We start from the raw sequence: 20,834 nt of genomic DNA, 5'->3' as shown, positions 1-20,834 counted from the left end.
ACTGCAGTTGTGACATGTGTGAAGCAGCTCATGCTGATCTAGGATTAGCTGCTTTGACCACAAGAGGAACTAGGAGTTAAAATTATCTAGACATCCAGAGGGATGTCCAAGTCCATCATGTCATGGAATAGGGTGTTAATGTTTACGGAAGACCTTTGTTTTTAGCGGGTTCTCCTATCATGGTTTCTGTTATTCACAGGTGGGTCATAGCGACTAGGGATGTGCAAGATGGGCTGTTTTGGGTGTTTTGTAGCCAAAACAAAACACCCAATGGCCAAGTCCGAAAGTTTTGTATACAAAACAAATCATCCCTGTTTTGGCTACAAAAGTGTTGTTGTTTTGGACCTACATTTTGTCGCAATCTCACTGTAGTCTCCATTTTGTGTTTGATGTCTATTGGAATTTCACACCTTCAGAGCAGTGAATGAAAGCATGGGCAGATCTGCCAACAATTGTCTCCTTGCTCCTGATTAGCTCCTTTGGCTCTTGCCACTCCTGACTGACCCCACATTGGCCAGGGGAAGGGTCGAAGAAGGGGCAAGGGTGGGAGGGAGGGGCTTCAAGGAGGGCATTCTCATTCATCCATACTGTCATTCAGATTTAAAGAGGCAACGGCACCGTTCTACCCAGGCGCGTAACAACGATCGGGCAAGGGGAGACAGTTGTCTGGGGGCCCCACTGCCTGGAGGGGCCCCCCAGAGGCACCTCACGTGACTCCCCATTGCCCCCTGCCCAGCCCCAAGGCTCCTCAGCCACTTGCCCTGTTCGCCGTCTCTCCAGCTTGTTCTCCTGGCCGGCAATTGAGGCAGCAGACAAGCTGCAAAGAGCTCCTTTTCTCCCGCCTCTCAGCTGATCGGCGGGTGGGCGGGGCTTCCAAGGAGGTCTGGTGTAGGCCTCTGTGAAGCCTGAACTCCAGTAGGGCCCAAGCCAGCCAGGAAGGAGGAGGCAGCCAGAGTGGCCACCAGTGGTCTCTGCAGCAGAAGACCCCATGCTGCCAGGTAGTTTGAACTCCTTTTTGTGGTTACCTTCCCCGCCCACCCCACCCAGATATATAGGGATCTGCTTGCCATAGGGCTTTGATATGGGGGGGGGGAGGGACTGAGAAGTCTCTGAATATTTATTTTTAAACAGCTTGGAAAATTTGCTGGCTTAAAAAAAACTATCTAAAAAGTCCTATAAGTGGCTTGTTTCATGGCAGAAAATTACAAAAACTTCTGGAAGAAACAGTATTATATTTATTTTATTCATTCATTTATAAATGCACTTATGTTCAAGTTGTTTTGCAACCCAGAAGGTCTGAGTGAGAACTGTGAAGCATGTCTTCTGCTTTTATTTTATTTTATTTTTCTTGTGTGTGAACTGCTCCCCAATAACTTGCAGGGACTTCAGGGTAAATCTGGCCAACATGTGAATGCAGCACCTCTATTCCAGAGGAGATGTGTGTTAAAGGGCTTTAAAAGCCTCCTGTGAAAAACCTCCTGGAATCAAACTTGACTGAATTTGTTCAGAATTCTGAGAAAACAAACATAGGCTCACCCTGCATGGTTGAAAGTCGCCTTGGCTAATCTGCAGCGAGGGGCCCATTTTAATCATTCATCTTTCTAGTGTGTTCTAGGCATTAAAAGTAAAACAAATGTATAGTACTCAATGTATATCACTATATATTGTGACGTGTGCGTGTGTGTATTCAGTGAAATGTATTTCCAGGCAGCATACTTATTTTGGAATATCAGACTTAAATCCTTGGGGGCCTGGGGTGTGCGGAGGCCCTGGACTTTGAGTGGGGGGGGCCCCATTTTAAAATCTTGTCTCTGGGCCCACTCCAACCTTGCTACGCCCCTGGTTCTACCTGCCTCATACACATGGGGGTGGGGGGGGGGAGAGAGAGAAGAACTTTGCTTCCCTTGCAGTTGCTACCATGCCATGCCATGCCATATCCCCCCCCCATGCCTATTGCCTTCTGCCTTGCCAGCCTGAGCCCAGCCTGCCTGCCTGCCCCTGCTGGCTAGTTGCTAGTGTGGCTACTAGCCTGGGAATGGATTAAAAAAATTTAACTCTGCTGCATTGCTTTTTTTTTTTTTTTTGAATCCTGAGAAGAAATCTTTTTTCACCCCCTTGAGACTGAGAATCACTGCCTGTCTGTGCCACCAGCCACCAGCAGCCCCAGCCCCTGTGGCCACTGGCCACCTGGCCAGCACCCCCCCCCCCCAATTTTCCAGGCTTTTGCCCCAGCCCTCTAAACACTCTCTCTCTCTCTCTCTCTCTCTGGACTTATTCTTTACAATGAAGATTGGGTCATATTGTGACTTCTAGCATCATCATCATTTTTATTCCAACTAGATTGCTTGCATCAAACAGCTTGTGTGGTGCCACAGGCTACAATCTGTTGCAGAAATGTCAAAAGATGCGCCAAAAATTGTGTGCTATTGTTGTCATCATCAGTGATCATCACTCTTCTGTTTGTGTAGTTGTTTGTGGGGAGGCAAACCTACCTCGCTGTTTCACTGGCAGAATGTTGTTGTTGTTTGCACCCTTCCTTACTTACTTCTGGTAGTGAATGAGATTTTCAGTGACAAACCCATAGAGACTTTACACTCAGAAACAACAAAACCCGGTACCACACGGGCTTGTGGGTATGGGGGTGGTTGGCACCCTATGTGCACTATAACACCACTCACTTTGGGCCACCCCCAGTGCACCCCAAGTGCAGTAATGGGGCTGCTGAAACCCCCATTATTTCCTATGAGGAAAAACCTTAAAGATGTGAAAATTCCTAAAAAATAAATAAATAAAAATCAGCCCTTTGCCCAACTCCTTTGGGATCTCGGTGGTGGAAGGCACTACCACCCAACCTACTCTTCTGCCTCCAAAGCCCTCTTTCTGTCTCAAATCTGCCTCAAAGAACATAACAGCACACATCAACAACAACAGCAGAGCTTTGCAAAGAACCAGGTTTCCAAAGCAAGCAATACACAGATGCAGCAGACTAGGCCCTAGGGCAAACAACACTGCCCTGCTCTCCCTCCCGCAAGCATTTTTCGTCATCAAGCAACAGAGACACAGCTATGTCTATGGCACCTGGTCATAAAAGTGAACCCACTAAAACTAGGGCTATTTTCAGCTATTTGTGACTAAGTTCACAATGACTTCCGGTGTCATTTCCAGTGGCCATTTTGTGACTTTTCCACAAACAAACAAACAAAAATATGTGAAAATCAGGATTTGGCTGTTGGGGGGCGGGCATTGCTGGAGAGCTGAGTAATTGATTTACTACTCTTATTTCTGCCCTGCCTGTCTTTTAAAATGATTTTTGAGCACACTTAAGTGTGCTGAGGAACCTAAACTCCCAGTCGCCACAGGCTCAAGGTTTTGTATGTGTGTGGTTTTCCTCTTTGCGGATATAGGCCAGAATGGAACCTCTGCAAAAAAGAGGGCCTCCTGTGCTTTTTGGTGTACAAACTGGCCACACATGTTCAGTTAATAAAGATCTTGTGCAAAAGTCTTTATTGGGTGGTTCTTTTCTTTATTTGTGACCACCAATTAAAATACCGCTTTCTGTTAGGGGTGTGTGTCGGGGCTGGACTGCCCTCGGCTGGTCCAAGTTTGAACTGAACCAGGACCAGTTTGAACTGAACTGGTTTGGAGCTTTACGGGTAAAGGGGAATCTGGCAAGGATTCCCCATACAGGTGCAGGGGGGCTGTCCTAGGTATAGAGGGGGTGAGTGGGGAGCAAATCTGTACTCACAAGTACAAGCCACAGCTTTGGTGGTGGTGGATCCCCCCACCCCCGGCGGCCTCCCCCTAAGTAGGCTGGCCTGGCAGTGGCCCAGTTAGGGCCTCTGCACACATGTAGGGGTCATTTTAGTGACCTCCGTGCATGTGCAGAGGCCATTTGTGTGACCACACAAACTGCATGGTCACTCAAATGGCCTCTGTGCATGTGCGGAGGTCACTAAAATGGTCCTGGCATGTGTGCAGAGACCTGAACAGGGCTGCTGCCAGCCCAGGCTACTCAGGAGGAGACCGGTGGGGGTGGGGGGGCCACCGCTGCCCCCCCCATGGTGGCTACTGCAGCTGCAACTTCTATTTGTGAGTACAGATTTACTCCCTCCTGCTCCCTCTATACTTAGGAGAGCCCCCCCCACCCATGTACTAGTAAAGGGGAATCCTCACCAGATTCCCCTTTACGAGTATAGTTCTGAGCCTGTCAAACCAGCTCAGTTCAAACTCGAACCGGGTCCAGCTCGACCGGGCCAAATCTGACTGGCAAAACTGTTTTTATGCACATCCCTACTTTCTATGAATGACTTTCAACCTCCTTATGGTCAGTTCACAAGTTTTCAACATTTTAAAACACATATAAAACATTTTTAATAGCACCTTCCACCTCAAGATGAAGAAACAGCAATGAGATGATGCATATCTGAAGATAAAAGGGCCCGTCATTGCTCAGAAGAGACAATATATTTCATCTTCAGCTGTCTTCTCCAAGATAAAGAGCAATTCAATCAAATTAAAAACATGGAGACATTTTCCTTCAAGCCACATTGAGTAATCAGGGCTAATAGAAAACATACTGTGCTCCTGAAGCAGATAATAACACCAATGATGAGGTATTACAGTTTGGAGGAAATGGTTTTTTGGAAAATAATAAGCTCATTTAATGAACTAAATGGGGATGGTGCTTTTTATCAATATGCCAAGAAGGATATGGAAAGGGGCTGTAATGTTGTGAGGGATTAATGTGAAATACTACACTGTCAAATTCTTGATCCTGATTCCACTGGAATCTATGAAATCTATGAAAAGTTATACTACAAAATTGAGTGTGTGGTATAGCAAAACCCTTAACAGTCTGTTTGAAGCAGGTTTTTACTGTTCTGTTTTTCAGCTTTCATTCTATAGAAGGATCCAACAAACACTGTTCTTCATTCGATCACTCTGAACTTACATCACTGATATTGCCAATGCTGATTGTTACACTTGGAAGATTTATTTTTCTTGTATATACTGCTTTTTCCTCCAAGGAGCTTAGAGTGTTGTTTCCTTATAACAGCCCTGTGAGGTAAGTTAGGCTGAGAGGCTCAGAGTCACACTGTTTCATAGAAGAATGGGGATTTGAACTCAAGTCTCCTCGGTCCTAGTCCAGCACTCTAATCATAGGAAGCTGCCTTATACCAAGTCAGACTATTGATCGATCTAGCTCAGTATTGTCTACACAGACTAGCAGTGGCATAGCCAAGGTTATAGGCAGGAATCTCTTTCAGCCCCATTTTGGAGATGCCAGAGAGGGAACTTGGAACCTTCTGCATGCAAGCATGTAAGTGCTCTTCCCAGAGCAGATCCATCCCCTAAGGAGAATATCTTACAGTGTTCACATGTAGTCTCCCATTCAAATGCAAACCAGGGTAGACCCTGCTTAGCAAAAGGGGCAATTCATGCTTGTTTCCTCAAGATCAGCTCACTACATCACACTGGTTTTCAGCATGTTTATCATGTTATGATATTGTTCTTTATATTTCTTGGTCTTTGAGGTTTTATTTGTATGGTATTTTGAGGTTTTATTATATATATATATATATATATATATATATATATATATATATATATATATATTTGTTTGTTTATTTATTTGGAGGGGGAGGAAAAAAATCCCTGTTGAGAATCACTGACTGACATATTGTGCTATGTTGGAATGGTGTAATGCTGCATTTGTACAATTGCACAAGAGCGCTGAACTAAACATTTCATAGATTAGTAGTATTTCACAGAAACTTCTGAAGACAAAGACTTTTCAGTGATTCACTACATTCAGCAGCAGTTCTGAGGATGCCCCCTAGCTTAGAGCAACTAGCAGCCCTTTCTGGATCTATTCTCTTTTGGATCACCATTTCCAAATTTCAGGATCATAGATACTAGCATATTTGCCAAGTTGGGGGAGGGCTTGATGTTGCCTTACTATCACTTATCTAAGTTATACATATCAAAGATCAAATGGGTTCTTGATTAGTGTCCCAAATTATCATTGCTTGCAGGTCTATATTGTTTCTCTTTGCACTACTACAAGATGAAAAATGTGTTTTGTAGTTGTGTAGGAAATACACTGAGTCCCTGGTGTAAAGCTAACATCTTTCAATTTTTGCTTAAGGAGTTCAAATATCTGGCCTATCAATCCGCAAAGAAAGACACCACACATTTTGATGTATTTTTACTTTGCCTCACAGCTGAAAGGGCATCGGCAAATTGCTTTTGACTCCAATGCTGCTTATCTGTACAGATGATAATATTTTGAAAGAAAATGAATTTTATACTACCACAGTGAAAAATAAGAGAAGGCACTTCAAAATATGGTATATTCATAAACAGATTTATGCTTTCACATTGTATTTGCAGAGACATAAACAGAAGAGTTGGGCAAAAATGAAGCCTATTTTGGCAATGAAAATTTCACCTTGTTTATAGGCTTTCCCCATAAAGGTCACTAGTAATCCAAATAAAATGCAGCAGCTTACTGTCCTGGGAAAGTTATCTTGGAAGCCTAGCCATCTTCTGTTCTTGTTTGATGTTCTCTCATATGTCTTTAAAAAAACATAAAATGTGAATTCACTCAGTGGAGAAAGAACACCAAACAGGTGAAAAACTTCTGCTGGAGGAAGCTGAAAAATGGAGCCATGATTTGACTGAGAGGCTTGCCTTCCATCAACTGATAAGACAGGAATACAGAACAGCAGATTGCTCTCTGTATTTCAAAGGTAAGAAACGACAACAAGAGAATTCCAGAAGGAATGTTCAAAATAAATGTGACACAATCTTTTAATCTTGAAGTTGTTTTCTAAGGATGTCATTTGGTGACCAAATAAATTACCTGTATAGAGTAATAAATAAAACTCTGATAAATCCCTTTCAAGGAGTTACTCCAGCCATTTTTAAGGAGGCAAAGTAATTTTGTCACTGTTACAACATAATTTTGTAAGAGTCTTCCCTTGCTTTTCATAGCTATATTTCTTTCCTCAAGTAACAGTATACTTTGGCATTTCTTGCTGGTTTTTTTGTTTGTGGTAATACTTTTGCTCAGAGGGGGAGCCTACAAAAGTTTTATGAAGCAAGAAATTAGAACAGGGCTGAGGAAAAAATACATTCCAAAGGATGTCATCTCATCTAGAAATGATGGACTCCTTTGAAATAAATGATATTTTGCATTGGTTGCATCTTTCAAGTTGTCTGTGTTGTTTCTTTAACACCAGAATTCTTTCCAACAAAGCAGGCCTCATCGTCCTGCATAACCATTGACAGCATAAGAAAATAATTTGATATTCAATATGTAAAAGATGTGATTTAAGATGCTTCACTGGCTAAATCCCTAAAAAGCTTATGCCCAGGTTATTTAAGAGGTTGCCTCCTTTGTTATAAGCCCTGCCACCTATTGAGCTCATCTGATGGCTACTCAGAGATCGGCCATCTCTGTTGCTGCCCTGAGGCTTTGGAATGTGCTCTCGGCGGAAATAAGAGCCTCCCCATCTCTGATAGATTAAAAAAAAAAATTTAAAAACACTTATTCATCCATTAACTAGATTTGTAAATTGCGAATTTATTTTTAAACTGTTTTAGTGCTTTAATTGTTGCTGAACCCTGCCAACTGAGCAAAGAGGCACCTTTTAAAAGTGGTGATTCTCTTTATTTATCATGGTCCTATCCATCCCCAACACAGCATTCCTCTTGTACCTGTAGCTGTTGCTTTTCTTTTTTAGATCTTGAGCCCTTTGGGGACTGGGAGCCATTTTATTTATTTATTTATTTATTTATTTATTTATTTATTTATTTATTTATTTATATCTATCTATGTAAACCGCTTTGGAAACTTTTGTTGAAAAGCAGTATATAAATAGTCATCTTATTGGTATTCATTCTAATTTTTATGTTATATTTGTGGTAAACCACCTGCGGACCTGAGTATACAAATACAACAAAATATTCTATAATCTGTATAAGCCTTTTATCTTCTAGGGATGTTTAGGAGTTCAAACCAAGTTGTGACTTCAGCTCCACAACCACCTTTTGACTTTTATTACCTCCTTAGGGTCATCAGCTCACCACGTTACAGTCACAGTAGAAAACACAATTGAGCAGAGCTCCCCTTTCAAGTAGTAGAACAGAGTTACACAACTTCAACTCTTCTGCAGATGTTGGACTACAAGTCCCATCATCCCTGACTAATCAATCAATCAATCAATCATAGCTGTATACCACCCCAAATGTACGTCTCTGAGCTACAATGGCTGAAGATTATGGGAGTTGTAGTCCAAAAGCAGCTGAAAGGCTGAAGATGTGCAGCCCTGCTCTAGACTTACCCACAGGGACAGATTAAGACATGCTGAGCCCTAAGCTATGTGAAGCTTGAGGCCCCGTAGCATTAAAAAACATATCCCAACAAAAAAAGATAAAAATTGAAATTATTAATGTTTATATTTTTTTCATTTATACTTGGCAAAGATGCAATGAAAAACTAATTCTAAGAAAAAACAACTATCTTGCAATAAACCTATATGCGTCAGAAATATCTTTAATTAAAAATATTTTTAAAACATTATTTTTAATCTGTTTTATGTTGTAAACTGCCCAGAGATGGAAGTTTGGGGTGGTATACAAATTTGAAAAACAAAAACAAACAAACAAACAAACCATATGCTTTCTTACTTTAAAAATTTCACAGATGCTAAAACACAAAATTTCACAGATATACAATAACACTGGAACAATTACACAGTTCAGCACTCCTAAATTGAAAAAGCAGTGGGGGAGACATATATCCCTGGGCCCATGAGGTACCCCTTCCCCCATTTGCTGAGAAATAGCCCACTCTCTTCACTCTCCCCTCACACTTCTCTGACAGGAGTATAGCCAGGAGAGAGGGGACCCATGATCACCCCTCTCTCTGGGAGCCCTTCAGAGTGAGGGAGATAATGAAGAAAGTAGGGATGGATGGAGCTGGGGGCCCCTTAGGAGCTCGGGACCAGTGTTCTTTGAAACCTTTCGCTCAGTTATAGCTACACCCCTGTTCTCTGACTCAGTGGCAAGCTGTTGGCTGATGATCAGAGTGTGAAGAGTTTATGATATTATTCGCTTAAGAAAGGGCATGCCAAGAATACTTTCTGCTCCCAAGTCTGTGTTCTTTTGCAGCAAAAACAACAGGGGGAAGTGCAGAGAAGAAGGAGGCAGGGGGCCAAGAAATCCCATCTCCACTTCTTCACTGTGGCTCACTTCAACCTTGCTATGTCCCTGATACACAGAATGTCAGCATTGTCCTTACCACAGTTTATGTATGGTAATTGTGTAGTTTTATACCACCTAATGGCGCGGCGGGGAAGTGACTTGACTAGCAAGCCAGAGGTTATCGGTTTCAATCCCCGCTAGGGATGTGGAAACAGGTTTAATGTCGAGCATGTTGGACGTCGAACCTGTTCGGTTCAACCTTTTGCAGTTGAACCAAACCACCCCCTGTTTGGTCTGACCACGGACTGAACACCACCCAACTGTTTGGTGGGTTCGTGGACTTAAAAAATAAAAATAATTTAAAAATTTACTTAACCTCTCCAGCCTCCCTTATTGCCACCACCAGCTGTTCAGCTGGCTCTTCAGCCCATTCAGGCCTTCCCCTCTGGCGTGATGGCTATTTTGGAGGCTGCAACGCCTGCGCAATTGGCCTCTACATGACCCAGGCCATGCAGAGGCCAATGGCACAGGCGCAGCAGCCTCCAAAATGGCCACGGTGCCGGAGGGGGGAGGCCCGAATGGGTCAAAGAATGGCCAGTGGCAGCAATAAGGAAGGCCGGGGGGGGGGAACCTCCACAGACCCACCACCACCTCCAACAACTCCCCCAAAGGGGGTAAGTTGAAACATAATATTTTTTTATTTTTGATTTTTAAAAAATTGTTCATGAACCCCTCCGGGCCAAACTGAACCAGGAGAGGGTTTGAAGGTGGACCGGACTTGAACCAAACTGGACCAGCCGGTTCCGTGCACACCCCTACTCCCCGCTGATATGTTTTCCAGACTATTGGAAACATCTATATTGGGCAGCAGTGCTATAGGAAGATGCTGAAAGGCATTGTCTCATACTGTGAGGGAGATGGCAATGGTAAACCCCTCCTGTATTCTATCAAAAATAACCACAGGGCTCTGTGGTTGCCAGGAGTTGATAGCAACTCAACGGTATACTTTACCTTTATACACTCTTCATTTACAGTTTCAGTCACCAAACTGTTCAGGCCTCTCTGTTGTTTTAACCAATGGACTGAACACTCTTCTGTATCCTGGCCTTTGTCCCGTCTCCTGCATACCAGGATGTTTCCCTCCTAATGTAACTTTGAGGAAATTATCATGATTACCCAAAAGCGGGCTAAGGGAGCTAGCCCACTTTTGGGCAATCGTGTGCTGCAACGGGAGCCACGCAGCTCCTGGCAGCTAACCACCCTAAATAGCCCTCCCCTAAGATGAAGTTAACAGAGCGAGTACACCGTTAACCTCCTCTTTTTGCTAGTGTGTTGCCGCGGTGCGCGGTGCCGCGGTGCGTGGCAACACATGAGTAGACCCCTGACCGGGAGGCTGTAAGCAGCCTCCTGGGCTCGGAGGTCTCTCCAGAATGCCCCACGCGCTCGCACGGGTCATCCTGAAACTTCCAGGGGCCATGCAGCCCCCAATCCCCACAGCCCCCAGCGGCTCGGTGGTGCAGCTGGCCATCGTGTGGGTAGCCGGCTTGATCATCTGCGGGGAGAGCAGGCTAAGCCAGCTCTCCCCGCAAACCCCCTTCCGCCAAGTCTCACGGATCTTGAGACTCACCTCATTATGTCTTAAAACAGCACTACCTCAAAGTCTCGATGATATTTCCCTCCCTTTCTCATTTAACCAGTTATTGGTTATTTAACCAGCAACCAATCTCAGTGAAACTTGAGATTTAGTCATTTTGGGTACTGAGGCCCCTCATAATGTGAGGCTCTAAGCTATAGCTTACTTAGCTTGTGCCTAAATTCGACACTACTTGCCCACTTGAAGCCCTGGTTCCTGGTCTACTCTCTTCAGCCTTCCAAACTTACTTTGCCTGCTCACTTCTTTCTTGCCAATTATGCTTGCAATGTCTACAATGACCAGAATTGTACACAGTAGTGTGACCGCACCATAGTTTTGTATAAGGTCATTATAATATTAGCAGTTTTATTTTCAATCCCCTTCCTAATGATCCCTCGCATGGAATTGGCCTTTATCACAGCTGCCGCACATTGAGGCGATTCTCACGATCGGGCGAAACCTGGCTAAGGGAGCCTAGCCCGAATTCACCCATGTGTGAGAACCATCGGGCTTACAGCTGAGCCTGGTCTCACCAAAGCTGGTAACTCACTAAGGTTACCCTAACCCCTAAGCCCAGGTTAGAGTGAGCACTCTGCTAACCCTGGCTTTCGGATCGTGTGCTGCCACGGCGCAGTTTCATGCCGCAGCAACTCACGAGTTGAACCCCCCTACTGGGAGGCTAAAAACCAGCCTCCCAGCTCGGGAGTCTCTCCAGCATGCCCTGCGCACTTGCGCAGGGCATGCTGGAACTTCCAGGGGCTGTGCAGCCTCAGATCCCCACAGCCTCCTCCGACTCCGTGACAGAGCTGGCAGTCCTCTGGGCGGCAAATCCAGCCGCCCAGAGTTCTGCGGGCACTTGCCTGAGGGGAGAGCGAACTAAGCCCGCTCTCCCCATTTAACCCCGTCTCATGGTTCCCACTGATCGTAGGAACCACCTCATTGAGTCGAGATTTTCAACAAGCTTCCCAACACAACCCCAAGATCCCTCTCTTGGTCTGTCACCGACAGCTCAGATCCTATCAGCATATATGTGAAGTTGGGGTTTTTCGTCCCCAAGTGCATCACTTTACACTTGTCAACACTGAACCGCATTTGCCATTTTGTCGCCCACTCACCCAGTTTGGAGAGATCTTTTTGGAGCTCCTCACAATCTATTTTGGATTTCACTATCCTAAATAGTTTGGTGTCATCAGCAAATCTGCCCACCTCACTTCTTAACCCTACTTCTAGATCATTTATGAATAAATTAAAAAGCACCAGTCCCAGTACAGATCCCTGGGGGATGCCACTTCTTACTTCCCTCCATTGTGAAAACTCTGCATTTATGCCTACCCCCTGTTTCTGTCCTTCAACCAGTTAGCAATCGACACATGTACTTGTCCCCTTATCCCATGACTTTTTTCAAGTCTTTGATGAGGAACATTGTTGAAAGCTTTTTGGAAGTCCAGGTATACTTTGTCAGCTGGATCACCTTGATCCACATGCCTGTTGACATGCTCAAAGAACTCCAAAAGGTTCACAAGGCAAGACTTACCTTTGCAGAAGCCATGCTGGTTCTCCCTCAGCAGGGCCTGTTCTTTTATGTGCTTAACAATTTTATCCTTGAGAACACTTTCAATCAATTTGCCTGGAAGAGGCATTGAGCTAACCAGCCTGTAATTTCCAGGACTGCCCCTGAATCTCTTTTAGAAAATTGGTGTTACATTTGCTACTTTCCAGTCCTTCGGTGAAGTGCCTGATTGCAGGGATAAGTTATATATTCTTGCAAGGAGGTCAGTAATTTCACATTTGAGTTCTTCAAGGGCTCTTGGATGGATGCTGTCTGGCCTTGGTGATATGCTACTCTTTAATTTTTTCAGACAGTTTAGAACATAATCTCTTGTCACTTCTATCTGACTCAGTTCTTTTTCTCTGTCTCTGAAAAGCCTGGTTCAGGAACTGGTATATGCTCAGTATCCTCTGCCATGAAGTCAGATGCAAAGAACTCATTTAGCTTCTCTGCAACCTCCATAGCCTCCTTAATAATCACTTTCACAATTTCTTTAATGGTCCAACTGCCTCCCTGGCAGGTTTCCTGTTTCTGATGTATTTCTGTAATTTTTTTGTTATTCTCCAAGATGCTTTTAGCTAAATGTTCCTCAAACTGTCTTTTCAAACCTTTCTGTCACCTTTCAATTCTTTTGCCAGAGTTTGTGTTCCTTTCTGTTCTTTTCATTCAGGCAGGCCTTCCAAATTCTGAAGGATGTCTTCTTCCCCTTTATTGCTTCCTTGACTTTACCTGTTAGCCACGCTGGCATCCTCCTGGCCTTGGTGGTACCTTTTCTCCTTTTTGGTATACAGTCTAACTGGGCTCCTAGTATTGTGGTTTTGAGTAAACTTCATGCATTCTGGAGTGAAGTAACTCCCCTGATTTTCCCTTTCAGTTTTCTTTTCACCAAACTCCTCATTTTGGAGAAGATTCCTCTTCTGAAATTCAAAGAGGCTCTACACATGATCGGTGTGTAGAGCCTTAGTGAGCTCTCCAGGGAGAACAGACTTCTCCCTGCATACAAGCAGAGAGCTGTCCCTGGGCAGCTGGATTGGCTACCCACACAACTACTGTCTCGGTCACGGAGCTGATAGGGGTGGTGAGGATTGGGGGCTGCCCAGACCCTGGAAGTCCCAGGATGCCTCATGTGACTGCACAGGGCATCCTGGGGAGACCCCTGAGGCAGGGAGCTTCCCAGCTGGGGGTCTCCTGGTGAGCCACTGCGGTGCGGAGACAGGCCATGGTGTTTCACGACCAAAAAAACCAGGTTAATGCTCGCTCTATTAACTTGGTTTAAGGGGAGGGAAACTAGGCGGGCTAGCTGCCATGGAACCACCAAGCTCGCCCGCAAGCCTGGCGGTTCTCACGGTCCACGGAAACCGGGCTGGGCTCCCTTAGCCGATTTATGTGGGATCGTGGGAATAGCTTCAAAGTGTCTGTGTTAGACATCCTTGGTGTGTCTCTTAGTGATGTGCACGGTCCGGAGAAGTCCGGACCGGCACCGAAGGGGGGCCTTGTTTTTAGGGCGGGGAGGGTTTGCTTAGCCCTCCCGCCTCCTTGCCCCCACCAGCGCCCGTATTTTCTAGTATATTTTCTAGCGATCGGAGGCCCGGTCTACCCAGCGATCGGAGGCCCGGTCTACCCAGCCCTTTCCTGGCGGGTAGACCGGGCCTCTGGCGAATGGTGTGTTTTGCGGCGCGCGCGCACGCAAAACACCATTATGCCGGAGGCCTTCCAAACGAGAGGAGCTCTGTGCCGGAGCTCCTCTCGTTTCCTATCGGGTGAGCGGGTGAGCGGGCGGGCGGGCGGGCAGCTAGCTGGGAGGGAGGAAGGGCTGGCATTGGGAGTTCTTTCGCCGCCGCCGCGGCGGTGGGGCGGCTGGTTTCCAGCGCCCCTATACTAGAAAATACGGGCGCTGGCGGGGGCAAGGAGGCGGGAGGGCTAAGCAAGCCCTCCCGCCCTTAAAGGCATACCCCCCACCCGGACCCGAACCAGGCAGGGCAGGGCCGGACCGGTCCGGCAGTTCGGCCATTCTTTGGAATGGCCACCGGACCGGTTCGGGCACACTGCTAGAGTCTCTCGCAGCATTTATGCTGAATTTGATTGCACTATGGTCACTGTTCCCTGAAGGGTCCATGACACCACGCACAAGGTCCTGGGTGCCACTCAGGATTAAGTCCAATGTTGCCTTCTCTCTGGTTGGTTCCATGAGCAACTTTTCTAGGGCATAGACATTCAGCATATCTAGAAATCTGACCTCTTTGTCATTACCTGACTGTGAATTTACCCAGTCGATGTGTGGGTAATTGAAGTAGCCCGTTATTACTGCCTTGCCTCTCCTTCATGTCTCACTGATTTCCTTCTGCAACTCCCAGTCGCTGTCAGCGTTTTTATCTGGAGGGTGATAGCACGTCCCCAGTAGCACATTTCCTTTCAGGCCTTTATTGTCACCCACAGGGTTTCTGTGGAGGATTCCGGTCCTCCTAGGTTTCCTAGCTTGTCAGATTTTATCTCTTCTTCAACATACAGTGCTACTCCACCTCCAAGGCACTCCTCCCTGTCCTTTCTGTAGTGTTTAAAACCAAGGATAACAGTGTCCCACAGGTTCTCACTGTTCCACCATGTTTCTGTTATGTCCACTATATCTATTTCTGCATTAGCAACCATGCACTCCTGCTCGCCCATCTTGGCTTGGAGGCTTCTGGCATTGGCATAAGTACCTGTTCGCTGAATCTCTTACCTGGTGTATGCTATCTTTCTTTTGGCTCTTTGATCTCTTTGACCAGCTAGCCCAGCCTTCTGCCTGCAATTTATGTGGTTGTACTCTATCCCCTTCTGTTTTATCTGAATCCTTTACACCCTCACACCTTAAGGGATGGCATTTGCCGAACTGGATACTGTCCAGCTCCTGTCAGCTATTCCCCAGGCTTCATTTTAAAAGCTGCTCTGTGACCTTTTTGGTTTTAAGTGCCAGCAGTCTAGTTCCATCTTGGTTCAAGTGCAGCCTGTCCCCTTTGTACAGGCCTTGCTTGCCCCAAAATGTATCCCAGTGCCTAACAAATCTAAACCCCTCCTCCCAGCACCAACGTCTCATCCACGCATTGAGACTTCTCAGCTCTGCCTGTCTCACTGTACCTGCGTGTGGATCAGGTAGCATTTCTGAAAATGCTACCTTGGGGGTCCTGGACTTCAATACGCTACCTATTAGCCTAAATTTGGCTTCCAGGACCTCCCAACTACATTTCCCTACATCGTTGGTGCCGACATGCACCATGACAGCTGTCTCCTCTCCAGCACTGCCTAACCAGGCAGGCAAGTCCCCATGCGGTCAACACGTGGGTCATGGGCCCTAGCTGACTCCTCCCTCTGTCCCCCTCCTGGCCGGGAGAAACAACAACTAAATGCCACAGAGCCCCCAATACTAGCCCTGGCAAATGCTAGCCCTGTCAAGAAACACACACACACACACACACACACACACACACACACACACACACCATTCTCCCTTAAAGAGAAACCAGCCCCTCAAACTCTCCCCTCCTCCTGTTAGTTCATTTGAAGGGAAAAGGCTCTTCCTTGTTTTGTTTAGAAAAGCTTGCTTACCTCCTGAATCTGCTTCTGCTCTTCTCAGAGTAGGCTTCAAACTGTCTACTTTATGTTTCTTTTTAGATGGTGAGCTTTTTTGGGGGGGGGGGCAGGGCAGCATCTTGATTGATTGATTGATTGATTGATTGATTGATTGATTAATTAAATTCCTACGTAAACTACTTTGAGAACTTTTGTTGAAAAGCTGTGTGTGTGTGTGTGTGTGTGTGTACAGTGGGAGGTGAGAAGCGTGGGGGGGACTTTTTGATTTAGTTTGAATGTTAGCAGTCTTAGCACTCATTTTACGCAGATAGGCTATTCAAGCTACAGGAGATGTGTCTGTAAATCACGTGTGCTGTGCTGGCCAGGAGTTGTTTTCATTTACATTTAATCCACTACAATTTGACATGTCTCCCTAGGTGAGAAGAGGAATATATTTGTGCTCAGATCTCATTGCTGATTTTTTTTTTTTTAAAAAACAATAGTTTATTTTCCTGACATAACATGCTCTCTCTGTGTGTGATAATTTTGATCCTATTGACTACTTCACTTAAATAAATGTGGTGATTTGAAGGGGACTCTTCTTTAACCTCTTTTTCGGGGACAGCAACCTCTTTTTGAATAAGAGATTGATGCAATGCATTCCTTCTACTATAGCTGATGGCGCACTTATTCTTCAAAATGGAGAGTGTACAAAATGTTGGATTTTTAGTTTAGTTCCTAGGAAGGATTTTTCCTCACTGTTTTCATTGATGAATTGCAATATTCACATTTCACCCCACTTGGGCTCTGAAGAGGGTTCAAGGTAAAAGTAAATTATATAAAAATACAACTACATTGCAATAAAACAGCCAGCATATAACAGCCAAATAAAAACAAAGCATATAAAAGCAGAAGCAGATACTTATAAAGGATTCATCAAAGTATTTTATTCCACAACTGGAAAAGCCTTGATCTTTGCGGCCACTATCCCAGCCTCAGATAAATGAGGGACGTGGATCAGAACATCGGAGAGGTATATAAGGGGGGAAAAGATGACCCCTTTGATTCTTGAGACAGTATATTTTCTTACTAATGTCACTCAGTTTTTCTGGTGCAAATTGTTGGAATTTTCCCATAGATATAGAGATCATTCATACAATCTGTTCTACCTGGGTTTGGGTAGCACTGTACTCCCAATTTTCGGTTGTGTGGAAGCAAGGTTAGAAGAAAACCTGGGTAGAAGTGATTGTGTGGAAGCAAGGTAGGAGGGAAAGCTACCCAGGTTTTTGTTCTACCCAGGTAGAACACAGTTTTTGATTGTGTGAATGACCTTAATGGCTCATTTATTTGTATGGGGTATGCTTTAAAAAAAAAATTCGAATGTATCTATATACTTTATGCTGGTCTTGGTTCCAAGATGAATAATAAAGATGATTGATTGATTGATGAATCTACATACTGTCTTGGAGGTGGAGTCACAGTGCTTGTTTGTCTGCTCTTCACTTGCTGCCTTGAATTCAAACGGAGAGATTCTTCCTCTCTCTGCATAAGAGACTGTGAGGCTATTCTCACGATGGGGAGAAACTGGGCTAAAATAGCCCAGGCCAGTTTCCACCCATCATGAGTGAGAACAACTGGGCGAGCCCGGTGGTTCTCTTTCAGCTAGCCTGCCAAAGTAGTCCTCCCCTTAAATGAGGTTAGCAAAGGGAGTGCTCCGCTAACCCCATTTTGGTGATTGTGAGTCACTACGGCATGGCTCCGCGCCACAGCAACTTGCAAGGAGACTCCTTCTGGAAGGCTAAAACAAGCCTCCTGGTCTTGGGGGTCTCCCCAGGATGCCCCACACACTCACGCGGGGCATCCTGGGACTTCTGGGGCCAGGCGGCCCCCGATCCCTGCAGCCCCTACCAAATCCATCATGGAGCCGGTAATCATGTGGGTGGCCAATCTGGCTGCCCAGGGCTCCTTGGGTGATCGTCTGCAGGGAGAGCGGGATATCCTGCCCTCTCTGCCAAACCCTCCCAGGCTCTACACAGTGCTCATTTGTAGAGCCTCTGTTAGTCTGTTTATTGTTTTCTTAGCCTATGTTTAGTTAGTAATAAATATCAAACTCTTGTTTCTTTTAAAGTTGGCTTCTTGTTCAATTATTTCAAGTAATTTCTCTGCAACACAAATGAGGGATAGCTGTTCTATTCTAAAAGTCAAATTTTGCATCTGGTTAGAATAGGATTGCTGGGCTTGTATTTTCAGAGGTCCCAAAGCACTGAATGAGACAACAACCATTGTACCTCATGCCCATTTGCTTCACAGGCCTGCTACTCCATCCTACTTCCCTGGGTGACATGGCCAGCAGACTCACAACAAGCCGGTGAGGTAAGTTAGACTGAGAGATAAGTGACTGTCTCAGAATCTCCCAGTGAGTGTAATGCCTGAACAGGGACCTGAACTTGTCCTAGTCCAACCCTCTAACCACGACACCACTATTGTCTCTCCCAAGGAAAAACATCAGAGAGTGTTCTCATATGCGTTCTCATTCCTTTTCTACCCTGGATTGCTTAGAGAAGGGTAAAAAACCCCACAGTAGATTTGCTTAGACTTCTATAAAACAAGAAGCTAACATTTTGACTAGCTCACAACCACACATAAACACAGATCCAGGGGTCTAAAAGTTGCATCACCTTTGACACACATAGGGACAGTTCACATACCTGCAGCAAGTCAGTAAGCTGGCAACATGTCGTTAATGTGTTGAGATGTGAGCATGTGTGTTGTCTGAATCTGCCCAAGTCTGCCCAAGTCCTTCCCATTCTACATTACTGACATTCTCCCAACATTCTCTTCCCAAATTCAAATGTTCATTTGGAGTTGGGTGAAGAATGTTGGGTGAATGTCAGGCGAATGTCAGGAATCCAGCACGGGAAGTGGACTTGGGCGGGTTCCAACCCACTGAGAGCACACGATCTCATGTCCCGACATTTCACAGGATCTCATGCCCTGACTTCCAGAAGTTCATGTCAACCCACCCATTCAGTGCTTCCCTCTTCACTGCCCCATTAATTTCAGGAATGGGAACAAATCCATGTTTTTGTTTGTGCAAATGAATCTGCTTCCCATTGTTGTCATAGGTTTACATGATGCTTTGTGCACATATGGGGTTCTGGCTTGGGTGGCAGGACTCTAGTTCATTTGATAGCAACACACCTTTAAGATAATGATGCTTTCTTTTGTATGAATAGTTTAAAGAGGCTATTCAAGAATATGGGGGGAAGTACTGTTGGAATAATTGGACCTGATCCACTACAGTCCACAAATGGATGACATTGATATTCAGCAGGTTTTATTAAAATGATATTAAGAGAATGTGTTGCTTTCATGATGATGGATGCTGAGACAAGCTGAAAAGATGAGGCATGTACAGTGTAATTTGTTTTCACTTGCAGAAATATGAATCTGCATTGAAAATCTATCAGGATAAAATTAAAGAAAGGCTGGAATAAGCTGCTATTTTGTCCTCCTTTTTGCAGCAAAATGGAGTCTGAAATGGCGAAAGCTTTGAATATTTGAAAGGCAAATCAGGAATCGGGAAGAAGAGCTAGTTTCATTTTAGCGTCGTATGCAAAATAGACAGGTAGTCTTTGTAGTCTGAGCTATTTGATATATACTTCTTCCTAATGAATGCTATTTTTTGTTGTTTTGGTTTTGTATTGTTACAGAATCCTGTCCTTTTGCCAGGGTGCAGCTGCATCATTGAGGCAGCACAAATGTCAATCTCAATTACACTTCAAATACATTTCGGGAAAATATTTCTCAGCCCTTAATTACACTGTTAAGAAAGAGACTGTGGGAAGAAAAGAAAGGGATACCTTGCTTTAACAATTATACAAGAACAGCTTCTTATAGTAAAGGAGCCAATTTATGATTTTAGTTTGTCTTGAACCAATGATAAACACACATTGAAAACAAACCTTTCTTGACTGGACAGCTGAAGACAAACAAACAGAACCCCGATTCCTCATAGAAAGTCAGTCATTAAGAACACTGATGCCAGAATGTTGCTTTTCTATCCAGTGTTTTAATTGTTCACATTTACTATTCATTGAATATTAAACAGCTGAAAAAATACAATTTAGTTCATCACTGATTTATCTTAGAGAGCTGAGAGCAAAGTCAATGAATATCTTATCACATCATATGCTTTAGCTGCAATTTACCACCCAAAACTCTGATTTAGAGTTTATCCATCTCTCAGTTAACAAATAATAAGACATAAAATACTCATATTGGATTAAACATTTAAGTACAATTTTCATGCTACCATGGGGCATGCTGGTAATTTATAAAGAACAGTTTTAACGCTGCCGACTCAAGAGTTATTTGTTTCATGCAGCAAGGAAGACGGCTTGGGTAATAAAATGAAATTCAATCCCCATAAGATCAACATTTTTAAAGAAGTAATATTGTTTCAACTACCCCCAACTGCTGAAGCAGCATGTTCTGTTGCTGTTCCAGTGTCACAGATGCAGACATAAACTATTGAACTTAGATATCTCTTGACAGATGAGACAATTGTTTGGTGATTAGTTCCATCTTCATTTAGTTCAAGAAGGAAACATTTTTGTCATCTTTAAAATCTCTGCATAATTTTCCATATGCATTTAAGTAGAATGACCAATACTTTTCTCTCTAATGGCCTAATCTTATGAGTCATCTCACCGATATACCAATTCATAGGACTTAGCTGTATGCAATTCGATTTGCTAGTGAATCGATTCGCCATGAATCAGGGGTGATTAGCTGATTTGTTTGCAAATCGAATCACCCCTTAAATAAAGAGGCTGATTCATTGTGAATCAAATCACCCACTATTTCGTACCAAATTGATTTGCACCATTCTCA

The 20,834-nt window shown here is 44.5% G+C and overlaps 1 long non-coding RNA gene across 1 annotated transcript; it reads left to right on the top strand.

The window, feature by feature from the left end:
• The first annotated feature begins 881 nt into the window (after positions 1–881).
• LOC128329914 (uncharacterized) lies at positions 882–20,052 on the top strand. The gene is made up of 5 exons (XR_008309852.1): positions 882–998; positions 4,892–5,065; positions 6,612–6,752; positions 18,249–18,311; positions 19,652–20,052. It is a non-coding gene; the product is annotated as an uncharacterized LOC128329914 (long non-coding RNA).
• The last annotated feature ends 782 nt before the right edge of the window (positions 20,053–20,834 follow it).

Source organism: Hemicordylus capensis, chromosome 6, assembly GCF_027244095.1.
Source record: "Hemicordylus capensis ecotype Gifberg chromosome 6, rHemCap1.1.pri, whole genome shotgun sequence".
In the NCBI taxonomy this organism is placed as follows: Eukaryota; Metazoa; Chordata; class Lepidosauria; order Squamata; family Cordylidae; genus Hemicordylus; species Hemicordylus capensis.
The sequence above is the reverse complement of the archived record's forward strand: the minus strand, read 5'-3'. Positions and strand labels throughout refer to the sequence as shown.